The 24,477-nt window shown below is 44.5% G+C and overlaps 1 long non-coding RNA gene across 1 annotated transcript; it reads right to left on the reverse strand.

Moving 5' to 3' along the window:
• Positions 1-18,282: 18,282 nt before the first annotated feature.
• On the reverse strand, positions 18,283-22,678 carry LOC311037172. Its single transcript, XR_014599933.1, has 3 exons — positions 22,553-22,678; positions 21,439-21,504; positions 18,283-18,414 (listed from the first exon to the last, which is right to left on the reverse strand). It is a non-coding gene; the product is annotated as an uncharacterized lncRNA (long non-coding RNA).
• Positions 22,679-24,477: the final 1,799 nt, after the last annotated feature.

Genomic DNA, 24,477 nt, shown 5'->3' on the forward strand with positions numbered 1-24,477 from the left:
ACGCTTCTGCCGTAGTATGATTTTTGAACTGCTGAGTGTATCATTTCAAGGTGCCAGGGTCAGCAAGCGAAACCTGTTGTGGTTGAGATGAATGATTAGGAAATTTGGAAATTGATGGTTGACAAGTAAGCTAAGTGTAAGTGTACAGTAAGTGCAGGTTGAGTGTGGTGTAGTGTAAGTGTGATGTAAGTGACTGCGACGTTTCTCAGTTCTCAGAGCATTTATCATTGGTTTCAGCATTTCTTTTCCTCCGCCAGGTCAGGTAGGTTATTGTGGGCCAGCAATGTTCGGAATTTGACAATCAGGATGGAATATGAAAAATCGATCAGATCCGTCTTGATCACATGAGTATAGAGATCATGTGTACTGATTTGCGTGAAATGTGGATAAGATCTGAAGATTTTGGTCAAAGTTGCAGGACCCATGCTCAGGTGCCAGTCACACACCTGTGATTATTTGAGTAAAAAATATATGACTAGATGACTACAAACAAAACAAAACTACTCTACTACTACGGGCGTAATTCCTCTACAGACATATGAGACAGATTGAGCAATGTCTTTTGATACATGTATATAGCAGAGGGAAGATGAATGGAGAATTATGTTTGGGCAGAGGAAACAAGGCTGATTCTTATGATGCTGAGAGAGTTTGTCACACAATCTTGCATGTGTCTGTGTGCATGTGCCTGCCTGTGTGTATTGTGTAGCATTGTGCTGGGGTGAATGCCACCATTGTTGACATTGGTATGACGATGTGGCAGTCCTCTCATTTCTCTACATCCGTCTCTTTAATACACACAGTTCACAGTGTATTAGCATTTCTTCACGCTACACCATGAAAAATGCAGCAAGGGAGCTGGCTGCTTCTTTGGTGTGTTTGTGACGTGACAGTGTATCCAGCACAAGTCCAACTCTCCACTCATATACTGTACACAAATGTTGAACCATTGCAAATTCACTGACTGTAATCTCTCTCTCTCTCTCTCTCTCTCTCTCTCTCTCTCTCTCTCTCTCTCTCTCTCTCTCTCTCTCTCTCACAAAAGGAAGCTAATGTATGTTACAGTACGTTTGTAAATCTCTTACTATAATGTGAGGATACTCAAAATGTTACCAGTACACCTGAGTGGATCAGAGTAGTATCCTTTTAAATCCACCCACACCCATCCATCTGCCTGTCTAGTACGCTGTCTATAACCCACATTAACATTAGATTGCATTAAGGATATCGGGGTGTAGGATAAAGAGAAGAGAACAGTCTGAAAATGCTGCAGCAAAAGCAGATGCAATACCTGGAAAGGAGGAAGAGGAGAGGAGAGGAGTCAAAGAACATACTGTAAGTGACTCACCCAAGCAGAAGGAGCAGCGTGTGTGCACTTTGGAGGCAACATCAGCCATGTTTCCATGACTGACACCTCCACAACCTGCCATCTATCTGTCCATCAATCCTGCCACCAGCATCCACCCTGCCTCCTGACGTTACTGCTCCTCATCCTGATGTAGATTCTTCCTGCTTCCTGCTGCAAAGCATCATGGGAGCAGCTGCCCCCCACTGAACTCAATGCTCGACTCATTGCCCACCAATGAGAACAGAGCAAAGGAGGAGGGAGATGTGAGAGAGGCGATAGCAATATGAGGGGAGGGGGATGGTGGTTACCATGGCGACTAATACCCCCGTTGAACTGTGCATTGTGTGCTATGAATGTTAGGGTAGAAACAGTTCAATGCTATTCACTATTTGCATGGAGATAAGGTCCAAGTTGTTGTTGACCTTTATCAGTGATTTATATCACATATTATGATATCAAATGTGTATAGTTCTTATATACTGTATGATACTGCTTCAATAATTAATAATCAATATGAGAACTATAGCCTATACAGGGGATATACCTACATAGGTCAGTGACAAAATGGGGTTGGCAAGATGACAATATATATATTGTGGAGTATCGCCACAATGCCGCCTGTCAGGTAAGCACCACACCAGGGAGAGGCCATGGGACAGAGACAGAGGGAGACCTCGCAGGGAGCGCACCAGCCTGGGCAGCGTCATAGAAGGGCGTTACCTGCCACTCACCATCATGAATCAGCCCCAACTGAGCGCAGCTGCGACGACAGGTTAGGTGTGGCACCAATCTACAAAAGTGGCTACTCTGTCTCAGTCTGGCATTGGCTCTCCTGGTGAATGGACGGGTGCTACAGGCGGTAAGGCAATTCTCCACTATTCCTGCACATTACTGAATGTTTATGAATTGTAGTGTTAAAGGACGCTCTCTGTTTACTCCTAGGCAACCTGTGGGAGTTAATCACACATACCTGAGCACAATGCATGGATACTGAGCGATGACGCTGTGGCGCACGGATCCAAGCAAAGAGACATTGTGATGCATGAAAATACCCCGACCCGGGGTGAATTTTGAGTTGGACTTTATTATTTGAAGTTACACGAAAAGTAATACCAAGGGCCTGCGGGTCATATATCTGAAAAGGTGCCAAATAAATACCCTTAAGTGGGCTTGTACCCTGCATTTTGTGTTTGGCTTTGATCAGTTCCCCACATTTGGTGGAGAATGCGGGCATTCTGATCCACGCCAAACCCAAAAAAAAAAAAAAACATGGAGCAGGCCAACGCACTTATGGCCCTGTTGAGGAGCCAAACAGATTTGCAGACAGCGGTACAAAAATTAATTGACAGAATTAGCCGTGATGTGGCTAGCACACGCGCCCCTAGAGAAGTACTCACTAAATTGACACCAGAAGATGATATTGAAGCGTACCTGGAGGTGTTTGAGCGCACCGCAGCCCGAGAGAGGTGGCCAGTCGGAGACTGGGCCTCACTCTTGGCCCCATTCCTCACCGGCGAGGCCCAGCGTGTGTGCCGGGACTTAACCCTCGCCGATGCCAGAGATTACAGGAAACTGAAGGACGCCATCCTCGCCACCCAGGGCTACAGCCTCCCAGCTCGAGCGCAGCGCTACCACAGCTGGGCCTACGACTCGGCCTTTCCACCCCGACCGCAGGTGGCGGCTCTACTGCGCAGCGCCCATAGCTGGCTTACCACCGGGGGAGATCCACCTATCATCGACCGCTTAGTGATCGACCGATGCATACGTTCGTTGCCGCCTGACGCCCGCAGATACGCCTCCCAAGTGAGTCCGAGTTCACTGGAGGCACTCGTGGCCCTCTTGGAGAACCACCAAGTGAGCGTGGACATGATGAGGACCACGCGCACCGAAGCCGCCAAGGGCCCTGGAGAGGAGAAGCCCGGCCGCGACCGTCGAAGATCGACGCCACCGAACCCACCTGCCGCCCGGACCGAGGCCGCGGTGGCCGAAGGGCCCACCCGAGGCCCACATCAACGCCGCTGCTATGTCTGTGGACAGGCGGACCACATATCCTGGTCGTGTCCCGAGAGAGAGCGCGACGTTTCCATGGGGACAGCAGCCAGCTCCGACAGCGCGCGGCCCTGTCTGCACACCGGTACCAGCCCTCACCGCCAGACGCGCCTGCCCGTGAAGATTGGCCGAACCGACACGCACGCCCTGCTCGATTCCGGCAGCGCGGTGACTCTCGTACGAGCAGACCTGGCCGGAAAGCTCAGCTCCACCACCGTTCCAGTAACCTGTGTCCATGGCGATGTGCGTCACTATCCGGTGACACAGCTCCGCGTCCAGACGCCCCGGGGGGACGCAGTGGTGCCAGCCGGGGTCGTGCCCAACCTGCCCGTGCCACTGCTGATCGGCGCCGACTGCGTCCTCTTCGCCCGGTACTGGGACCCCGGCCTACTACGCGGCACAGCCCGCCACCGTCGCCGACGCGCCCGGCGCCTCCAGGCGCGCTCCACGCCTGCCCCGCGTTCCGCGCCGCCACGCCGGCCGGCCTGAGTGACAGCTCCCCGGCAGGGGATGGGGGAGACGAGAGAGACGCGAGAGATGAGAGAGACGAGAGAGACGAGAGAGACGAGAGAGATGAGAGGAGAGGAAAAGACCAGAGACGGGAGGTGGAGGACACACAGGCCACGTCAAGCCAGGGGGCCGCGGGCCCCGCTGATGTTGCGGACCCCTTCGCCGAATTTCCCGGCGTCGAAGCTCTCGAACCACCCCGGGCTGGGGGGTTCGCCACGGCGCAGTGGACCGACCCGAATCTGGACATGGCGCGCCGGAACGTGGCCGCCATCGGCGGAAAGAAATGTGAGGGGGTGAGTGCATTGAATCCCCCATTCTTCCTTGTAAAAAAAGACTTGTTATATCGGGGTGTGTTGGACAAGGGGGGGGACCTAGTCGAGCAACTACTGGTACCAAGAGAATATGTGTCACGGGTGTTATATTTAGGACACACGCACCAACTAGGAGCGCACTTAGGAATACAGAAGACATACGAGCGCATATTGGCCCGCTTCTACTGGCCCGGGGTTAAGCGGGCAGTAGAAGACTTTTGCAAGGGTTGCTCTGAATGTCAAAAGACCGCTCCACGGCCCACGTTTCATAATCCTCTGGTACCAATGCCGATAATCGAAGTGCCATTTTCACGCCTTGCCATGGACATTGTGGGCCCATTGCCAAAATCCAGTCGCGGTCACCGCTATATCTTAGTGATACTAGACTATGCCACTCGATATCCCGAGGCCATTCCCCTGCGGGCGGCCTCGGCTAAAGCGGTGGCCCACGAGTTGTTGATGCTGTTTAGTCGGGTGGGCATAGCAGAGGAAGTGCTAACGGATCAAGGCACCTGTTTCATGTCCCGGGTAATGTCACAACTGTATAAATGGCTGAAAGTGAAGCACATTCGCACCTCCGTCTACCACCCACAGACGGACGGTTTAGTCGAGAGGTTTAATCAAACTTTAAAAAAAATGCTGAAAAAACTAACTGATGTGGACGGGAAAGACTGGGACCAGTTGATTCCGTATGTGCTTTTTGCCATCAGAGAGGTACCACAATCGTCCACGGGGTTCTCACCATTTGAGCTGGTGTATGGCCGGAGGCCCCGTGGCCTATTGGACATCGCCAAGGAAACCTGGGAGCGCCAGCCTTCTCCCCACCGCAGTGTGGTGGAACACGTGGAGCGTCTCCAGGCCCGGGCGAAGACCATATGGCCCCTGGTACGAGAGCATATGGAAAAAGCGCAACGGGACCAGGCTCGCATATACAATCGAGGCGCCACGCTCCGCGAGTTCCAGGTGGGAGAGAAGGTCCTGGTGTTGGTCCCCAGCTCGGAGTGCAAATTCCTGGCGAAGTGGCAGGGACCATACGAGGTCGTGGAGAAGATGGGGCCCGTGGACTATCGGGTGAGCCAGCCCGGCAGACGAAAAGGCTACCAAATCTACCATGTCAACATCTTGAAGAAGTGGATCTCAGCCCCCCGACTACCGCTGCCCGCGCTGATGACCACCGTGCCCGCGCAGACGTTGCCCCCGGTGCCCATAGGAGAAGACCTCGTCCCAGCCCAGACACAGGACATCAAGGACCTGCTGGGGCGGAACCGGGACATCTTCTCCGAACTCCCCGGCCGAACCACGCTCATCAGGCACGATATACGCACGGACCCTGGGAAAATAGTGCGCCAGCGGCCGTATCGAATCCCTGAAGCCAGACGAATTGCCATTAAAGAAGAGGTGGCCAAGATGCTAGAGTTGGGAGTTATCGAGGAGTCCTACAGTCCATGGTCCAGCCCGATCGTGATAGTGCCGAAGCCAGACGGGACGCTGCGCTTCTGTAATGACTTTCGGAAATTGAATGACGTCTCCGCCTTTGACGCATACCCGATGCCCCGAGTGGATGAACTGATCGAGCGCCTGGGCCCGGCCCGGTTCGTCAGCACGCTGGACCTGACCAAGGGCTACTGGCAGGTGCCGCTGACGGACCGGGCCAAGGCGAAGACAGCGTTTTCCACGCCCGACGGGCTGTTCCAATACACGGTGCTGCCGTTCGGAGTCCATGGCGCGCCCGCCACTTTCCAACGGCTGATGGACCGTGTACTCCGCCCCCACCGAGACTACGCTGCCGCTTATCTGGACGACATCGTGATCCACAGCCCGAGCTGGAGCCTCCATCTGCAGCACCTCCACGCCATCCTCGGGGCGCTCAGACGAGCCGGGCTGACGGCCAACGCCAAAAAGTGCCGCATCGGCCTGACGGAGACCGACTACTTGGGTTTCACGATCGGACGAGGGTGTGTGCGGCCCCAGACGCGTAAAGTGGAGCGGATTCGGGAATGGCCCCAGCCCAGGACAAAAAAGCAAGTAAAATCATTCCTTGGCCTCATGGCTTATTATCAAAAATTTGTAAAAAACTACTCTACTATTGCAGCCCCACTGTATGATCTGACATGTCAAAAGCGCCCCAACCACATTGTCTGGACGGCCGAGACGGAGGCCGCGTTCCAGACCTTGAAGAGCGCGCTCTGTGAGGAGCCAGTGTTAAAAGCCCCCGACTTCAGCCGGCCCTTCGTCCTCCACACAGACGCGTCGGGCACCGGGTTGGGGGCGGTCCTCGCACAGGTATTTGATGGCGAGGAGCATCCAATTACCTACGTGAGCAGAAAGTTACTAGACCATGAGAAAAATTATGCAACAGTAGAAAAAGAGTGTTTAGCGGTGAAATGGGCTATTCACCACCTACGTTATTACCTGTGGGGCCGTACCTTTACCCTCATTACAGATCATGCACCCCTAAAATGGATGGCCACCAACAAGGACCGGAACGCCAGAGTGACGCGGTGGTTCCTGGAGCTACAAGACTATTGTTTCAAGGTGGAGCACCGGCCCGGGAAGGACATTCCACACGCAGACGCCCTGTCCCGCATGTATGAAGTAGAGGAGCTGGAAGCCCCCGGACCAAGCGGCGGGCTTAGGGGGGGGATATGTGGAGTATCGCCACAATGCCGCCTGTCAGGTAAGCACCACACCAGGGAGAGGCCATGGGACAGAGACAGAGGGAGACCTCGCAGGGAGCGCACCAGCCTGGGCAGCGTCATAGAAGGGCGTTACCTGCCACTCACCATCATGAATCAGCCCCAACTGAGCGCAGCTGCGACGACAGGTTAGGTGTGGCACCAATCTACAAAAGTGGCTACTCTGTCTCAGTCTGGCATTGGCTCTCCTGGTGAATGGACGGGTGCTACAGGCGGTAAGGCAATTCTCCACTATTCCTGCACATTACTGAATGTTTATGAATTGTAGTGTTAAAGGACGCTCTCTGTTTACTCCTAGGCAACCTGTGGGAGTTAATCACACATACCTGAGCACAATGCATGGATACTGAGCGATGACGCTGTGGCGCACGGATCCAAGCAAAGAGACATTGTGATGCATGAAAATACCCCGACCCGGGGTGAATTTTGAGTTGGACTTTATTATTTGAAGTTACACGAAAAGTAATACCAAGGGCCTGCGGGTCATATATCTGAAAAGGTGCCAAATAAATACCCTTAAGTGGGCTTGTACCCTGCATTTTGTGTTTGGCTTTGATCAGTTCCCCACAATATATTTTTTTAAATCTTATTATAAAGGCATGTATCAGGTTTGTTCAAATAGAATTTTCATGACATTCGAAAACAAGTTTAGCCATTTTGTTGTATTGAGCGCGACATAATGCTGAGAAAACCTCAGTTTTCTAAATGGTCTTTGACAAATTATGTTAAAAATGAAAACAAAACAGAACATTTTATTACATTGCAATAGAGGATTGTGATGTTTCATTATTCCACAGTTTTCCTGTATATTATCAGAGAAATACTGGTTAGTACAACCCAGTTACACCACTTGACAGTGTTGTTTCTACAGTCATATTCTACTCTTTATACCAAGCTCGTGGAAGCAATGTCATTGGGCATCCAGGTGTCAATCAACTCTAGTCAACATATCAGGTTCTGACAGGGGGTGGGACTAAATAAAGCAGGAAGGAAGACAGTCTGAGAGTGAGAGAAACAGGTGAAAACAGAGATGTCTGTTAAAATCTGGAAAATGAAGAGCTAGGGATTAATATCAGTGTGGATATATCAGCATGTTTGTGTGTTTGCTCAGTATTTCTACCATAACCACCTGACAATAATAACTAGTTGGACTGTGGCTGGTCAACTAACACATTATAGCCTGGAGGAGAAGAGATTGTGTGAGACATTTCAACACGTTTCTGAGTGAGTATGGACGCTATCTGAGAACTGTAATGACATGGACATTTAGTTAAAGTATAGGACCTTTATAGCCCTAGAAGGCTGTGATACATTTAATTGACACAGGAGGGCATAGGAGTGATGTGTGACTTTGTATATGGAATACATGGAATGAATGTAATATCACAGCCATTGCAGGACCAGGACCTTCAATAGTGTTGTGGTGTTTTGGATAGTGTGCTTCAGGACCTGTACCAAAGCTGTTACAGTAGAGGCGCTCAGGACTTGTCACTGCATACCAGAGGATCCAAGTGGACACAGACAGACAGGTGCGGTACTGGGTTATCCAGCACACAGACAGACAGGTGGGGTACTGTACTGGGTTCTTCAGCACACAGACAGGTGGGGTACTGGGTTCTTCAGCACACAGACAGACAGGTGGGGCACTGGGCTCTTCAGCACACAGACAGGTGGGGTAGTGGGTTCTTCAGCACACAGACAGACAGGTGGGGTAGTGGGTTCTTCAGCACACAGACAGGTGGGGTAGTGAGTTCTCCAGCTCATCTTGTTGGGAAACTGTTTGCAGCAGCTGTCTAAAGTTTTCAGTTCAAACGAATTGAGAGACAATACTTTCATTGAGGATTTAAATTTTCAACTCCGACAAGCCTTCAGGACAAAAATAAATGTGGTTTGTGAAGCTAACTGTTTAAAATGTTCGTTTGGACTGGATGGGTCCTTCATGTTAGAATCATTTAGAAATGAAAGCAGAGTGATCCACTGCTTCTTTCTCTTTTTCATCTGTGATTGATTGATAGGCCTGTCACAATAATGATATAATCGGCGTCATCGTTTCCATGTTGCAAAATGTTCCTATATTTTCAAACGTTTTCAAAAGTAGTGGAACTAGCTGATCTATAAGCTCACAACGCATCGCAATGCGACACGTTGTGAGCTTGTAGATCGGCTATAATCACTACTTTTTAAAAAACATAATTTTTAAGATAAAATTATTAAATATGGCCTATTTTGACCATAGTATATTATTTATTTTAATTATTGTTATCATTCATTTTGTCGTATAAGAAAGTTATAACTTAGCATTTCAACTTTTAATAACTCCCCCATTCTCTCTCTCTCTCTCTCTCTCTCTCTCTCTCTCTCTCTCTCTCTCTCTCTCTCTCTCTCTCTCTCTCTCTCTCTCTCTCTCTCTCTAGTCGTCTCCAGGTGATGACTTCACAGCGGAGTCTGGCATACCGTCATGTGGTTCTAGAACGGCGGATGGCTCCATCTTTCCCCCCTGTCCACCCATCACCCCCCACCTGCCCGCCCATCCCCCCCAGGCCTGGAGCAGAGTGTTTGCTGTCATCCTGTACGCCGAGTTCCTGAAAGAGCTGGCGGCCATCGCCCAGGAGCACAGCGTAGTGCCGGACCACTCATCGCTTCAACCCCAAATTTCACTGTTCTGGGGGGAACGTTCACCAGAAATAGCTGATGTCCAAGCTCATGACGCGTCAAAATGTGACGCGTTGTGAGCTTGGAGATCAGCTATTTCTGACAAAGAGATTTGGTGTAGTACAGTACAGTTGCTGTACAGTTGCAACTCAGATCCGTTTCACTGTGTATATCGAGGGTTTAAGTGGTTAACCTGGTATTCTCCTGGTGTAATCACTGACAGGTTGGATCTGTCAGTGCCAGCAGTACCAGAGGTCCTGGTAGGATATAACGCCAGCAGTAGCCTACATGAGGTCCTGGGAGGACATAGAACCAGCAGTAGGCTACTAGAGGTACTGTGTCAAAGAAACATTGCCAGGATGGATAAACTAGCTGTCTTGGGAATTGAAAAAGATAGTAGACCCGTAGGAGCCAGATTGCTCAGATAGAGCAATCTGGAGCAATTACTCCCGCGGAGACATCACATTTCTCTTTTGGGCCTAGAGTCCCAAAAGAGAAATTTGATGTCTCCGCGGGAGCCTCTATCTCGACTCAAGACCCTAAAGAGAAATTTGATGTCTCCCCGGAATCATACGAGGAAGTAAAATGTATAATAAGCAAGAAAGGAAACATGGCAGCAATAAATGGATCCAGGGAGAAAGCGTGGCAAAGTTTTGCCGACAAATTAAATGCACAAGTCGTCCAAAAATATATACAATGTATATGCAAGTTAATAAATATATAATTCAGTTAGGCTTAAACATGAGGAATGTATGGTGAATATTGGAATTATCGCCTACTAATCTACAATGCGACAGCCTATTATATGCGCCATGCATCCAACCAATATGTCTGAGTCTGTGCTCAGGAATGTGTCAAAAACTAAAAAATCTCCATGAATTCAAAGCTTCATGGAGTGTGTAATTGATAGAAAATAAGTATTTCTTGGGTGAACTATTCTTTAAAGTGTCTTGTTCAAGGACACCTGAGATTTTCGGCGTGACAGGCAGGCTCTCTAACCATTCAGCTATGGCCACATCATCAGCAGTGATTCTAAGGCAGTTCTACTATATTATTTAATAAATTATGCATTTCATCCTCTATATATTGTCCAGCAACCTTTATGATAAAGGCGAAAAACGATAGTAAACCCTTAGGAGCCAGATTGCTCAGATGCCAAGGATCTTGTATTGGGATTCAATCCCATGACCTTGTGGTCTGAAGTCAAGAGCTCTTCCAACAGAGCTAACCAAGCACACTGACCTTCGTACATTGGCATTACATGAACGTGATGGGTCATTCCACCAAATTAATTAAAGCCATTTGGCTCATGCACTTTACAAGTGGGCTTATTGTCAGCAACAGCCAAGAACACAGGAGTCTATCCCTATTACAGCACTAGACCCCAGGGAGACAGACACATGCTGATTTGCCATTTCCAGGATTTGATTTCCAGGATTTGAGTCTTGAGTCCCAAGACTCAAGACCCAAAAGAGTCTTGAGTCGAACGCATTAGATCCAAGTAGACATCAAATTTCTCTTTTGGGCCTTAAGTCCCAAGACTCAAAGGCCCAAAAGAGAAATTTGATGTCTACTTGGATCTAATGCGTTCGCAGGAGTAATTGGTTCGACTCAAGACTATTGGGTCTTGAGTCGAACCAATTACTTAATATTTTGGACACAGCTGGTTTCTGCCCGACAGCACAGATATACAGTACTACTGTCAGGACTTTACTGTGACAAACATATTTCCCTGTGTGATTATGAATATGTAGGGGAAGAAAACTGATTATTTGTATTGATAATTTATCATTTGTATATAAACGCAATGAGATTATTCTAATGATGCTTAATCTCTAAATATATTATTTTGTGACAGTGTGAATACCAGACGGGTACATTTTTGTATTTAACTGAATAAATTGTTCAGTTTGATTACAAATCATATTTATAGCCTTATACAGTTTCCATACTGTTAGCTGATACATAAAGATGTTCCCTTAATTGTGTCTTGTGTCTCTTTGTGATTACAGTTGGTTGATGACCAATTATTGTATTTAGTCATGTTTAATTCTTGGTTATTACTCCATCAATTGTTCTGTTTTTGTTGCTTAATCATTTTAAATAACGGTCACCTTATTTTAACTGAAGCGTTTGTTGTTCCCTTCAGATTGTTGTGTTGACATCCGTCACATCTTAAATAAACAGCTTTTAAAAAGAAGTTTCGTGTATGTGTGTTTGGGGTATGTTTGATTGAGTGTTTAACCCTCTTTTTGGACAGACTGACTAAAAAGACTAAAAACTGCTGTTTGGACGCCATCTAGTGTCCATCAGCAGACACTACATCTGTCTGAGGATATGGGTGTAAAATGTATTTCAGATCTCCCGGTGGAAAAGTGACGCATGTGCTTACTCTCTATTGATTTTATCCCACTGTTAGGGTTGTTTTATAGACCAATTATTTGTTTACTAACATTGAGCCTGGACGCACAGGTGATTGTTTCACGCAATCAATTCCCAACCTGTTTCGGGGTGCACTGGTTTCAGCAACCCCCTCTTGTGTGTGTTGGCTAGTGAGACGCGTCCTAACGAGACCTGATATAATGGGTTTCGTTGCGCGCATACTGGCTGCACGCAGCCAGTATGACGTCGTCTGTTAAGGGGTCTATATATATTTGTTTAGTAGGCTGCCATGTCCCACTGGAATACAGTGACTGATACGAATTAATAATATACTGGGACCATACGTAAAATGAAGAATACCTTGTGATGTCAGTGACATTTTATTACAAATGAAAATGAAAATAAGAAACAGTGCAGTAACAATACGTTTTCGTATAGCAGCAATTTTGCATGTACAATATAAATATAAATATATTGTCTGTCGGGCGGAAACCTCATTATGGTCAAAAATGTAGGGGTGTTTTTTTGGGACGAGCGTTCCGCAATTGTAGATAAGCAAACTCAGAAACAGGCTAATGACTAGCCTCAGTTAACAGGTTGAACCCGCTGAGGCTGCGTAATGCTATCAGCAAAGATGGTTAAGTTATCAAGATATGCACTCTCCAGTTTACCTCCCGTTTCTGCGTGACGTAACGTAAGAAACGGGAGGTAAACTGGAGAGTGCGTATCTTGATAACTTAACCATCTTTGCTGATAGCATTACGCAGCCTCAGCGGGTTCAGCCTGTTAACTGAGGCTAGTCATTAGCCTGTTTCTGAGTTTGCTTATCTACAATTGCGGAACGCTCGTCCCAAAAAAACACCCCTTACCGCTACCACTAGGTTAGGGGTCTTCAACAGGCCTTATGTAATCAAATGTATTTACATCAGTGTGTTCATGTAGTTTATCAATGTTTAATGAGCTAATGTCATAAAAATCCACCGTAGACTTGGCATATTTTTATTGATGTAGCCTAGTATAGTGTGACATTTGCTCAATTTGTGATTTTGGGGGTCCTCTGCCAAATACATATTAATTTGGGGACTTGACATGAAAATGTTTAAGAATCATCATATTGGCTGAAAGCTGAATGGGTAAAGGTTGGAATCCCAGCCCTGACAATGTGTCGAGATGTCCTTGAGCAAGACACTCAACCAAGATGAAATCGGTTTAAGTATATTCTATCATTGTTATCATCATCATCATCCTTATCTATGGGGCAGGCACATTATTAATTATGAATTCCACTTAAAAGACCCCTTAATTAGGAAATCGCCTCTCTCTCTGTGTCTATGTCAGGAATTGTAAACCTGGTGCCAAAAAAGTACTCAGAAAACATAATCCAGGCTTTATCTGGCAGAGATAAATACATTTTTTTTTATTTGGCTCTCAAGGAACAATAGAAACTAAAACTACAAAATATTCATGAACACAAGTGTAAGAAAATCAACCATTGTACAAAGGTAGAAAATAATCTGGTTAGGAAAAAGCCCAAAATATAAATTTTGGAAATACAAAACAAAACACAACACACTCTTACATGCAATGATCAACAATAAATCAAAAAGCAAATTAGAGGAAAATAAACATTAAATCCTAGATTAAATTAATCTAATATTAGTTCAGGTTCCGATGACATGCTTGATTTATTAGCTTTTGCTGTATTCATGTATAACAATTTATGTTAAATCATCTTGTAATTCAGGTTATGATTTTGTCAAAATGTAATTTATACGGAGTGAACATTTCGAATCATAGTAAGTCTAAATGGCGTGGCCCAGTTCAACTGGGACAACAAAGGAGTGATGTTCAGCCAATTATACCTGTAGTGTTAAAAAGAATAGTGTTGTACAATAACTAACACTGAGTAAACTCACATTTAATTAACAAAAAAAAACATTTACAACTACGTTACCAATAATTTAAAGAACAAAATCATTCTGAGGCCTGTCAGCATCGCATCATTTCCAGCACAGCATAGCAGTGATTATCTATTCTTTCATCGTTGGTTTGAAAAATCAACTGTTAATTCCAAACTGTTCAACAAAACACTGTTAAAAAGCTAAGGCTTAAATCATACTTTGTTGCCCGACCCTTAAGACAAGCACTGTATGACAGAAATGATGCATTATCAATTTAAAACGGTTGATGCGTGCAGAAGGCTAGTATGAAGAACTGACTTCAGTTCTACCACTGCAACGTGCAGCAGTATACACAGGTGAATATAACATCTGCTACGGATGTAGAATAATAATCCTGAGATAAAAACAAATGAACCCATACAGATGATTCTACTTCACTGCAAGGATCCACAAATAAATGATGACAGAGTAATTCATTATTGTAACAACTGCAATACAGACAAACATAAATATAAAATGGTGTAAGAGTCTACAGTGGGATATTGTTTGTTCAATACGCCCTCCAAATAAAGAAAGCACATCCTGAGGTTAAAAGCAATTTCACGCCTGATTTATATCGTACAATGGCGTCACATGGTTAAAATAGCCAATCTACAAGCTCACAACGCTTCACAGATCTGTGACGCATTGTGAGCTTGTACATCTTCTATTTTCTGTGCGAAACACCTTTCCCTTGCATGGTGGCTCCATCTCCGGCTTGAAATTCTGATGACCTTTTCATTTGGCCGTACAGTAAACCGTTCTTTGAAAGAGATGCAAGTAAACATCTTTCACATGAGTGACTGGTGCAGCGCTAGGTTTCTAGACACAGAATTACAATTATTCAGACAAGCAATTACTGAAGCGGATTGGATGTTTTCCTTACATGAACAATGTTTAGAAAATGGGCACATTATTATTATGGTCCCCATCTCCAGTGCTCAGCCCCCAATTCTTTTTCATCCTAAACGCTGGACATGGCAACTCTTAGTTCTGAAACTGCAAAACTTTCTCTAGTGGCTTGTTTTAGGAACTCAAGTGTAAAGTGTAGTAAAAAATATAATTTGGTCATTAGAAATCCATTTCAAAAATATATTTTAGCTACTGACAATATATATTCTCCCACAATATATTTTTCTTCAACTCAACTTCAGCTAAAATGTCACATCACAGGTTTGCAAGTGTAAAAAAAGTAGGTGAAATTCTTTGTCGTGCAAGCTTCCATCTGTAGGATGTTTATATTTGGCTGTTTATTTTGAAACATTCAATATATATCGTCTCTGTCGGGTGGAAACCTCATATGTCCAAAACTGTTACTTTCCAAAAATAGCACAAAAAAAAAGCTCGAAACGCGACGCAAACTTTTGATACTTTTGTGTGACGCTGTAGTATGATCAAGTAGGGCATTGATTTATGAAAAAGCACAAAAAGTTAGAATATAGAGAGGTTTCTGACCAACAGCGTCAGAAACTTGTATATCGTTTGAGATGGTAACATGGGACTAGTAGATGCAGGACTGGGACAGTAGCTCCTGGTAGTGCAGTCCACTAGCTAGAGAGCGAGCCATGCGTCGTGAGGTATGCTTCATGTCTCTAGCTGCTCGGATGGCCCGGTCGAGGGAGGTGCTCAGGGACCGCCGCTGGTTGGTGGTCAGGGAACTCGTATGACCCCTCGCCTCCTTGCGGCCCTGACACCCGAGGGTGCTCCTCCACTGCTGTTCGAGGGCACACGCAGGGCCTCTGGGTAAGAGTCCATCTTGATCACAGGACTGGGGTAAAACCTGAGTGGAAAAGGGGTTCGATGTCATGACCGGATATTAACCAAATGAACCCTAGTGTCCCTATTCTGGGCCTGTCATAATGGGCTCACTGCCCTTTTCTGTGAAAAAGGTGCAAACATTTGGCGTAAATAGGCTCACATTCTGCGAAAACTGGGTGAACGTTCTGTGAAAATACCTGATATACAAGCTTGCAGATTTTTGGTTTAAGAGCTTCTTTCGTCTTCTACAGACAGTTATTCTTGGAATATTTTATTCTGTATCTGCAAGTTTATTATTCAGACAGAACAGCTGAAAAGGTGAGCTATATTATATTCGAGGAGTAGACTTTCTACATGCCATTATCAGGGGGTGAATGTACTATATATTTGTGTGAAATTAACTGACCCAATCCTACTTAATCACATGAACCCTAGCATCCCTATCAACGCGGTGCAGCCCGAATAATGAGCGTACGGCGTAATCACCGCACCTTTCGGCATTTATCAATATATCCTGACGTGGGCTTCATCCTACCGTAGGCTGAAATCTCACGTCTGGTCGAGACCAGTTGTTGACGTTGGCTGCGCCCGTTTACTCCATTCTAGACCTGCGGAGCACCATTGTCTGACTGTCTGACAAGCATCTGGACACATAATCCACTCCTAAATGTGTATATCTACACTAATAAATAATCGCTGTGAAAATATATCATTTTATAAAGTAATTTAAACAAACTGCTTTAACAGTCATTCAGATAAGATTGTAGATCTGTCTGTATTGAAAATAGCAGATCTACAAGCTCACAACAGGTCGCATTGCGACGTGTTGTGAGCTTGTAGATCTGCTATTTTCAGCGCAGCAGTGCTTCTGCGAGAGAATTTTCGAGAGACGTACTCTAGACAGGAAGCACAACCAACCCCTGGACTCTCTGTGTACTTCATTAGATCTCCATTTTATTTCCTTTTTCATCATTGTACATCTATGTATACATTCCTGGAACCTGTGTGTGTGTGTGTGTGTGTGTGTGTGTGTGTGTGTGTGTGTGTGTGTGTGTGTGTGTGTGTGTGTGTGTGTGTGTGTGTGTGTGTGTGTGTTTGCGCGCGCGCACACACACAGGGTTGGCAGGGTACTTTGCTTTACCTGGCTCTGTGCTGGTGTTGTTGTAAGGCTCAGGCTGCCCACACAGAGGACAGCAACGAGAATGAGACGAGGTGTGTATAGGCTTTGAGTTACCCCCCAATGGACCTTATAATACAAATAAAAAATTACATTATTAAACACTGCAATCAATCTCAGAGTGAGCGACAGAGCGAGAGAGAGACAAAAACAAACAGGCAGACAGCAATAAAGACAGAAAGCAAAACATCATATGCACAACTATTATACAGACAGACAATAATAATAATAATAGCTTACGTGCTGAGTGTTCATGTTGGTGTGTTGTACACTGTGGACATACACTCCCTCTTCTATCAGGTTCATCTACTGGTTCATTTAAACCTGCAGAAAGGCCAGGATGTTGCCCTGTAAGTCAGAGATATGCATGGATAAGAAGTTGGAAAGAAGACAAAAGCTGGGTATATTCAACCCCTTAAAATCCCATTTAATCACAGTGCATACATGCGTATGTACAACACTTTATAAAGTAATTAAGTTAGCTAACAAAGTGACCCTGCCCCATCCGCTTCAAGGTTAAACATGTCCTGAAAAAGGACCCTTTGGATGAATAGGTTGTCGTCTCTCCCCACTGTGCACTGTGCTTGGCCTTCGGCCATGCTGTAGTTTGTTGGACAGATTAATATTCTTACTGTGTTGTGCTCTGCTCCTCTTGGATGTGTTGTAATGGCTACAGGGTACAGCAGGGGACACAAGGAATGGTCTGGGGAACTGGGATTGTGGCGTAGAATGATCAAGCTCGGAATATGCAAGTCGTTGCAAGTAGTTGCATATTGCAAGGAGTTGCTTTGGTGTGGACTGGTCTTTAAACACACCTTGAATTATAACACGCTTGCCAGCTTGCATCAACTGATGGTGGATTATGTTATTTCCTAATCAAACACATTAGCTGTTGAGTTTTTACAATAATTTAGGTCTTAACATTCAAATAATTAGTGGCTATAAGGTTGTCAGACAGAGTGGTATTACACCCATACGTAAACTTCTCTCTGATTATCTGAAATGAGTTTAACTCATTATATATATCACTCATGGCACGCAGCATATCACATTCATGAACAATTATATGCCGAGCCAAATAGTTATCAACTACATTCTGTTTTTTAACTGTTTAACTGTTCTTTATTGACACAAATGCATATTGAATGAAATGTGTGTGTGTGTGTGTGTGTGCGTGTGCGTGTGCGTGTGCGTGTGCGTGTGTGTGTGTGTGTTGGGAGGGAGGAGAGCAGATATAATTATTACAGAAAAACAAAATCAATAATAAATTAATTAATAACATGTCCAATTAACCATACAACTAAAATAACATTAACATTATGAGTCTATAGAACCTGCTTTTAATCTCAAATAGTGTCGTTTTGTGGGCTCTTGTCCTTTGATAACACTCAGGCAGGGTGTGTTATTAGGGTTAAATTCTTACCCTCTGGTAACATTCTGGTAGGTGTGGTGTTAGTGTAGGGTATATTCTTGTGGTGTTAGGGTTAAATTCTTACCCTCTGGAAACATTCAACCAGGGTGTGCATGGTCTATAGAAGGTGGAGTTCTCTGCATCAGGATCCTGATCGACTCCCTCAACAATGGATCCACACTGAGGTCAAACACAAAGGTCATAGGTCACAAACCGATGCACACAGTGATATTTGTAATCCATTCATTTCACTGGGGCTCTTTTACAGCAGTAGAATAATAATCAGATCCTACAGCCATAGACAGAGCAGCCAGAGTGGTCACACTGGGGCCCGTGGGTTAGATTATTATAGTTTAGTGGCCACCTGTGGTATGTTGGGTCACTACGGCCCTTTGTGAGTGATTCAGATTGCACCTCTAATGTACAACTGTGTTCAAAGAAGTTTAACAACTAACATTAAGTGTGTGTGTGTGTGTGTGTGTGTGTGTGTGTGTGTGTGTGTGTGTGTGTGTGTGTGTGTGTGTGTGTGTGTGTGTGTGTGTGTGTGTGTGTGTGTGTGTGTGTGTGTGTGTGTGTGTGTTTTAGCCTTCATAAGCTATAAAAATGACATATGTCTGCACTGGGGCCATAACGCTACACCACTGATAAATATCATCACAATCAACCAATAGTATTAGGAGTAAGGATAAAATCTGAGATTAGTGACATTAAAATGTAGGCATTTAGCAGACTCTTAGTCTTATCCAGGGCGACTTACATTAAGCAAGGTAAACACATACAGTACATAGAATGCAGAGAGACGGTGTAGTGCCTCAGTAAACTATGAAGAAACTAGCATCAGTCTACCATGGGTCTTCAACAGGGGGTCCGGGGTCCTCAGAGTTACTACAGGGGGGGGCACCAAATCTTTGCGTGATAGGAACTTCTTTTTTACATTAACCCTTTTAGACCCGAGGACGATTTTAAAAACGGCTACTAAATCCTAACTTATGTTTTCAGAAAATCTTCTATTTCTTTTTTTCCAAAAATAAAAAAAACATCTTGTTGCTACATAGCAACATCTAAAATGACACAGATGCTTTTCTCGGTTTTAATGGGTTAACCAATTGAACCCTATAGCATCCCTAATCTGGTGGAAACATTCGCCGTAAAATAGCCGATCTACATACAGAACAGTTCTGAAAAGATGTTTTCTAAGTTTTGAGGGTGAAGTTTTGAAGTGATTAAATGTCTGAAAATACACATTAACATGAATCCAACACAACACTGATGACAGTGCTGTCAAACATGAAGCTATCTATGAAATCTATGAGAAAGTTTGATCTGCGACACAATTGTATCTGTACATTGAAACTATACCAGGTAAACACTGAACCTATAGCATCTGTCTAAATAACATGCCATCTAAATTAAAATGTTAACATTGTGGTCAGGAAAAACAAGCCAACAAATGACCAGGGTATGTCTGCATGGTCGTCATATCTAGGTCAGTCGCTAGCATCAATGGAGCAGAATGTGAAGGGTCTCACACACTCTCTTCACCTCCAGGTTGGTTCTCAACCTTTTCAGGCCGTGCCCCCCAAAATAATAATATCGTCACCTTGCTAAACTAGTGGCCTAAGTCATTTTTTAAAGTTTTTCAGGAAAAATAAAAAACTGATCCAAAACAAAACTATATGATATTTCTTAATCATTTCACCCAAAATGTTTATAACAAATTATGAAAATAGAAATAACACTGTCTGTCAGTTATGTAACATAAGAGATTTAAATAGGTTTAAATAGGCATTTAAATAGCCATTATACTAAAAGGGGAGTGAACATCATGATCCTTTTCAATTAGGAGATGGGCGATTTTACCAGAGGTGGCCAGTGTCATGAGGAGCTGACTTAGGCAAAAATATAAATTTTCTCAAAAAATGACTTAGGCCATTAGTTTAGCAAGGTGACGAAATTTGAACTGGGGACCGCCCAAAATAAATCATATTTGAACAGGGGACGCCCACCCTGATAGGCATTTGCAATTGTAGGAGTTGAGGCATTACATTTAGTTTGACTCGGTTCCACAGATAAATATTGTGAAAACAGTAGATCTACAAGCTCACAACGCCTCGCAACGCAACGCGAGTTTGACTTGGTTACACAGATAATAGCAGATCTACAAGCTCACAACACAATGCCTCGCAACGAGAGACGTTGTGAGCTTGTAGATCGGCTATTTTGCTTTTGCTTCTTTCTTTCTTAGATTATTTGACAATTTGGCCAATCTTCGACCAGTTTTTATAGTATAGTTTGTTGGTTAAATTTTGATGGAGTAATGCTCTTTTTCTTTCTTTCTTTTTTTTGTATTAAAAAGGTCTTAAAAGTCCTTAAATTGAAACTTTACTGTCATCTGGGGACCCTCCCCAAAATCATGTCGGTCCCGACCCACAGGTTGATAACCACTGTGTTAGTTGACCAGCCACAGCTCACTTTGTAGTTACTAATGTCAGCTGGTTATGGTGGAAATACTGAGTGAAGGCGTATGGGGAGAGTGAAGTGCTAAGGGCTGAGGATGAGACTGAAGAGGTGAGTCTTCAGATTACGGCAGAATATTGGGAGTGATTCTGCAGTTCTAACTGCAATGGGGAGTTCGTTCCACAGTTTGGGAGCCAGAAGGGAGAAGAGTCTGGGACATGTGGAATGTTTCCCTGATGTTTTAGCGAAGGTTCTGACAGCTTCCCTATGTTAGCTGATCTGAGTGAGTGGGAGGGGTTATAGGGTTGAATCAGGCTTTAAAGGTATGGGGGGCTATGACTTTGGTTGCTTTGTAGGCCAGCATCCGTGTTTTGCTGGCCTGTTTTTGCAGTAACTGGGAGCCATTGGAGGGAGTGAAGAAGGGGGAAAAACTTTAGCTGGTTCATCAAAACCAGACATGTCTTATTTGCTGGGGCTTAAGTGCACATGCCAGTAAGGAGCAAGTTACAGTAGTCAAGTTTTGATATGACTGTCTGAGATCTGGATAAGGAGCTGGGGCTTACTTCTGGGTGAGGAAGGGTCTGATCCTTCGAATGTTGTAGAGTGTAAACCTACAGGATCGAGTGACCGCTGCAATGTGTGCCTAGAATGAGAGCTGATTGTCCAGGACAACACCAAAGGTTCTGGGCCATTTGAAAAGAAGCCACCAGGGAGTTGTCTATGGAAACGGTGAGATCCTGGACTTACCTGGGAAGAAGAGAAGCTCGGTCTAGTCTGGATTGAGCTTGAGGTGGTGAGAAGACAAGACATCCACTGTGAGTGACAGGGGTGGAAAAAGAAAAACAGTTTTAGTGTTTTAACGGTTACAATCAACCAATGGTAAGGAATATAAGGTTTAGATCCGAGAACCTAGATCAGTGACTATGGCGATCACGATCATGAAATTCCACTTGACGATTAATTGTCATACAAATAATTGCGATTAACAATTTAATTGTCTTTTTTCTGTGAACATTGGAATATATAAATTACATTTATGTTTAGCTTTTAGGCTTTGCAAATAAAAATTGCATATGGCAAATAACCTAACTATACGACAAAATGAAGACAACAATAATAATAACAATAATTAAAATAAATAGTATACTATGGCCAAAATAGGCCATATTTAATCATTTTATCTTCAAAATTATGTTTTTTAAAAAGTAGTGGAAATAGCCGATCTACAAGCTCACAACGTGTCGCATCGCCCCACCTGTCTGTCTGTGTGCTGAACCTATAGGTGCTATACAAATAAAGTTTATTATTATTACCTGTCTGTATGTGTGCTGAAGAACCCAGTACCCCACCTGTCTGTGTACTGAAGAACCCAGTACAGTACCCCACCTGTCTGTCTGTGTGCTGAAGAACCCAGTACCCCACCTATAGGTGCTATACAAATAAAGTTTATTATTATTACCTGTCTGTATGTGTGCTGAAGAACCCAGTACCCCACCTGTCTGTGTGCTGAAGAACCCAGTACAGTACCCCACCTGTCTGTATGTGTGCTGGATAACCCAATACCGCACCTGTCTGTCTGTGTCCACCTGGATCCTCTGGTATGCAGTGACAAGTCCTGAGCACCTCTATTGTAACAGCTTTGGTAGCAGGTGCTGAAGCACACTATCCAAAACACCACATCACTATTAAAGGTCCTAGTCCTGGAATGGCTGTGATATTACATTCATTCCATGTATTCTACATACAAAGTCATAGATCACTCCTATGCCCTCCTGTGTCAATTAAATGTATCACAGCTTTCTAGGGCTATAAAGGTCCTAAACTTTAACTAATGTCCATCTCATTACAGTTCCATACTCACTCAGAAACGTGTTGAAATGTCTCACACAATCTCTTCTCCTCCAGGCTAGTGTGTTAGTTGACCAGCCACAGCCCAACTTGTTATTATTGTCAGCTGGTTATGGTAGAAATACTAGGTGAAAACCCAGCTACAAACACACAAACATGCTGGTATATCCACACTGATATTAATCCCTAGCTCTTCATTTTCCAGATTTTACAGACATCTCTGTTTTCACCTGTTTCTCTCACTCTCAGACTTCCTTCCTTCCTGCTTTTTTTTAGTCCCACCCCCTGTAAGAACCTGCTATGTTGACTAGAGTTGATTGACACCTGGATGCCCAATGACATTGCTTCCACGAGTTTGGTATAAATGTAAAATATATCTGACCTGGGGCCTATTTCATGAAAGCAAGCAGAATTAGGGGTTAAGCCTGGATTTAACACCTATCCTGGCTTAATTTAGCCAGGATTAGCGATGAATCAGTTTCATGAAAGCTGAATTATAAAATCTGAAGCATACATGTCCACAGTAAGGTGGATTTTTTTAATTGTGAATCAAGTTTATAGGTTAAAGTAGGTTAACTGTCATCTGTCAAGAAACACTTTCACCTAGAAACTCCATTCACACATTTTATAATTCATCTTACTGTGGACACAAATGCTTGAACTTTTTACTTTGAAATGTTTTGTAGTTTTTGAGATATTTAACTTTTAAAACATGCATCTGAAAACTTTGGCACCTCGCTGTTCCTTCATACTTTAACTCTGCCCAGCTAAGGTTTTACAGAAAGACATCTCAACTCATTCAGTGCCATTGATGTGTCTCATGTGTTCCACCAGATGGTGCTGTTTGCAAACCAGCGATCACCATGCAGATACCAGGGTGGAGCTCACAAAACTTGAAATGTGTTTCTGTAAAACTTCAGCTGAGCAGAGTTCTTTCAGACATAACCCCCCACCTTTAACTATCAGGAAACAGGGGAGGCCCCGATGTTCCTCCGTGTACATTGATGGCATGGAACTTGAACCTGCCAACTGTCTGTAGCAGAGGCAACCGATCAAGATCAAGATAAACCAAACCCTACCACTGCGCCAACGCACCTTTGGGCCTTCAACAGGTGTCTTCTAGTGCTTTTGAGTTGCTCTTTGGTATTTTGGCCTTGAAAATGTCAAAGTACTACAACATTGAAGTATGGGACGACTGGGATTTTAACATGGTTAAGCACAAAAGGTCCTGAGTTCAAAACCAGCTAGGAATCCTTTCCAACTTTTACCTGGCGCTTTTACCTTTATCTAATCTTTCAGTGAAGGCCACGCAAGTGAACAGAATGAGTGAAAACCACTGTGGTGCAGTGGTTTAGATACAGGGCATGTAACCAGAAGGTTCCCGGTTCAAATCCGACCTTGATGTTTTTCCAACTTTTACCTGACTCTTGCACCTTTATCTAATCTTTAACTGAGGAACGTGCAAGAGAACAGAGAAAGTATGAACCATGAGAACACTGCCCAGCTAAGGTTTTACAGAAAGACACCAACTCATTCAGTGCCATTGGTGTGTCTCATGTGTTCCACCAGATGGTGCTGTTTACAAACCAGCGATCACCATGCACATAGCCAGATGTGTTTTTGTAAAACTTCAGCTGAGCAGAGTTCTTTCAGACATAAGCCCCCACCTTTAACTATCAGGAGAGAGGGGAGGGACACAGTCCCCCCGATGGTCCTCCGTGTACATTGATGGCATGGGACTTGAACCTGCGAACTGTCTGTAGCAGAGGCAACCGATCAAGATCAAGATAAACCAAACCCTACCACTGCGCCAACGCACCTTTGGGCCCTCAGCAGGGGTCTTCTAGTGCTTTTGACTTGCTTTTTTTATTTTGGCCTTGAAAATGTCAAAGCGTTACAGCATTGGAATATGGGACAACCGGGATTTGAACATGAAAC

The sequence above is a fragment of the Gymnoscopelus microlampas genome, assembly GCF_963454915.1.
Source record: "Gymnoscopelus microlampas genome assembly, chromosome: 21".
Lineage (NCBI taxonomy): Eukaryota > Metazoa > Chordata > Actinopteri > Myctophiformes > Myctophidae > Gymnoscopelus > Gymnoscopelus microlampas.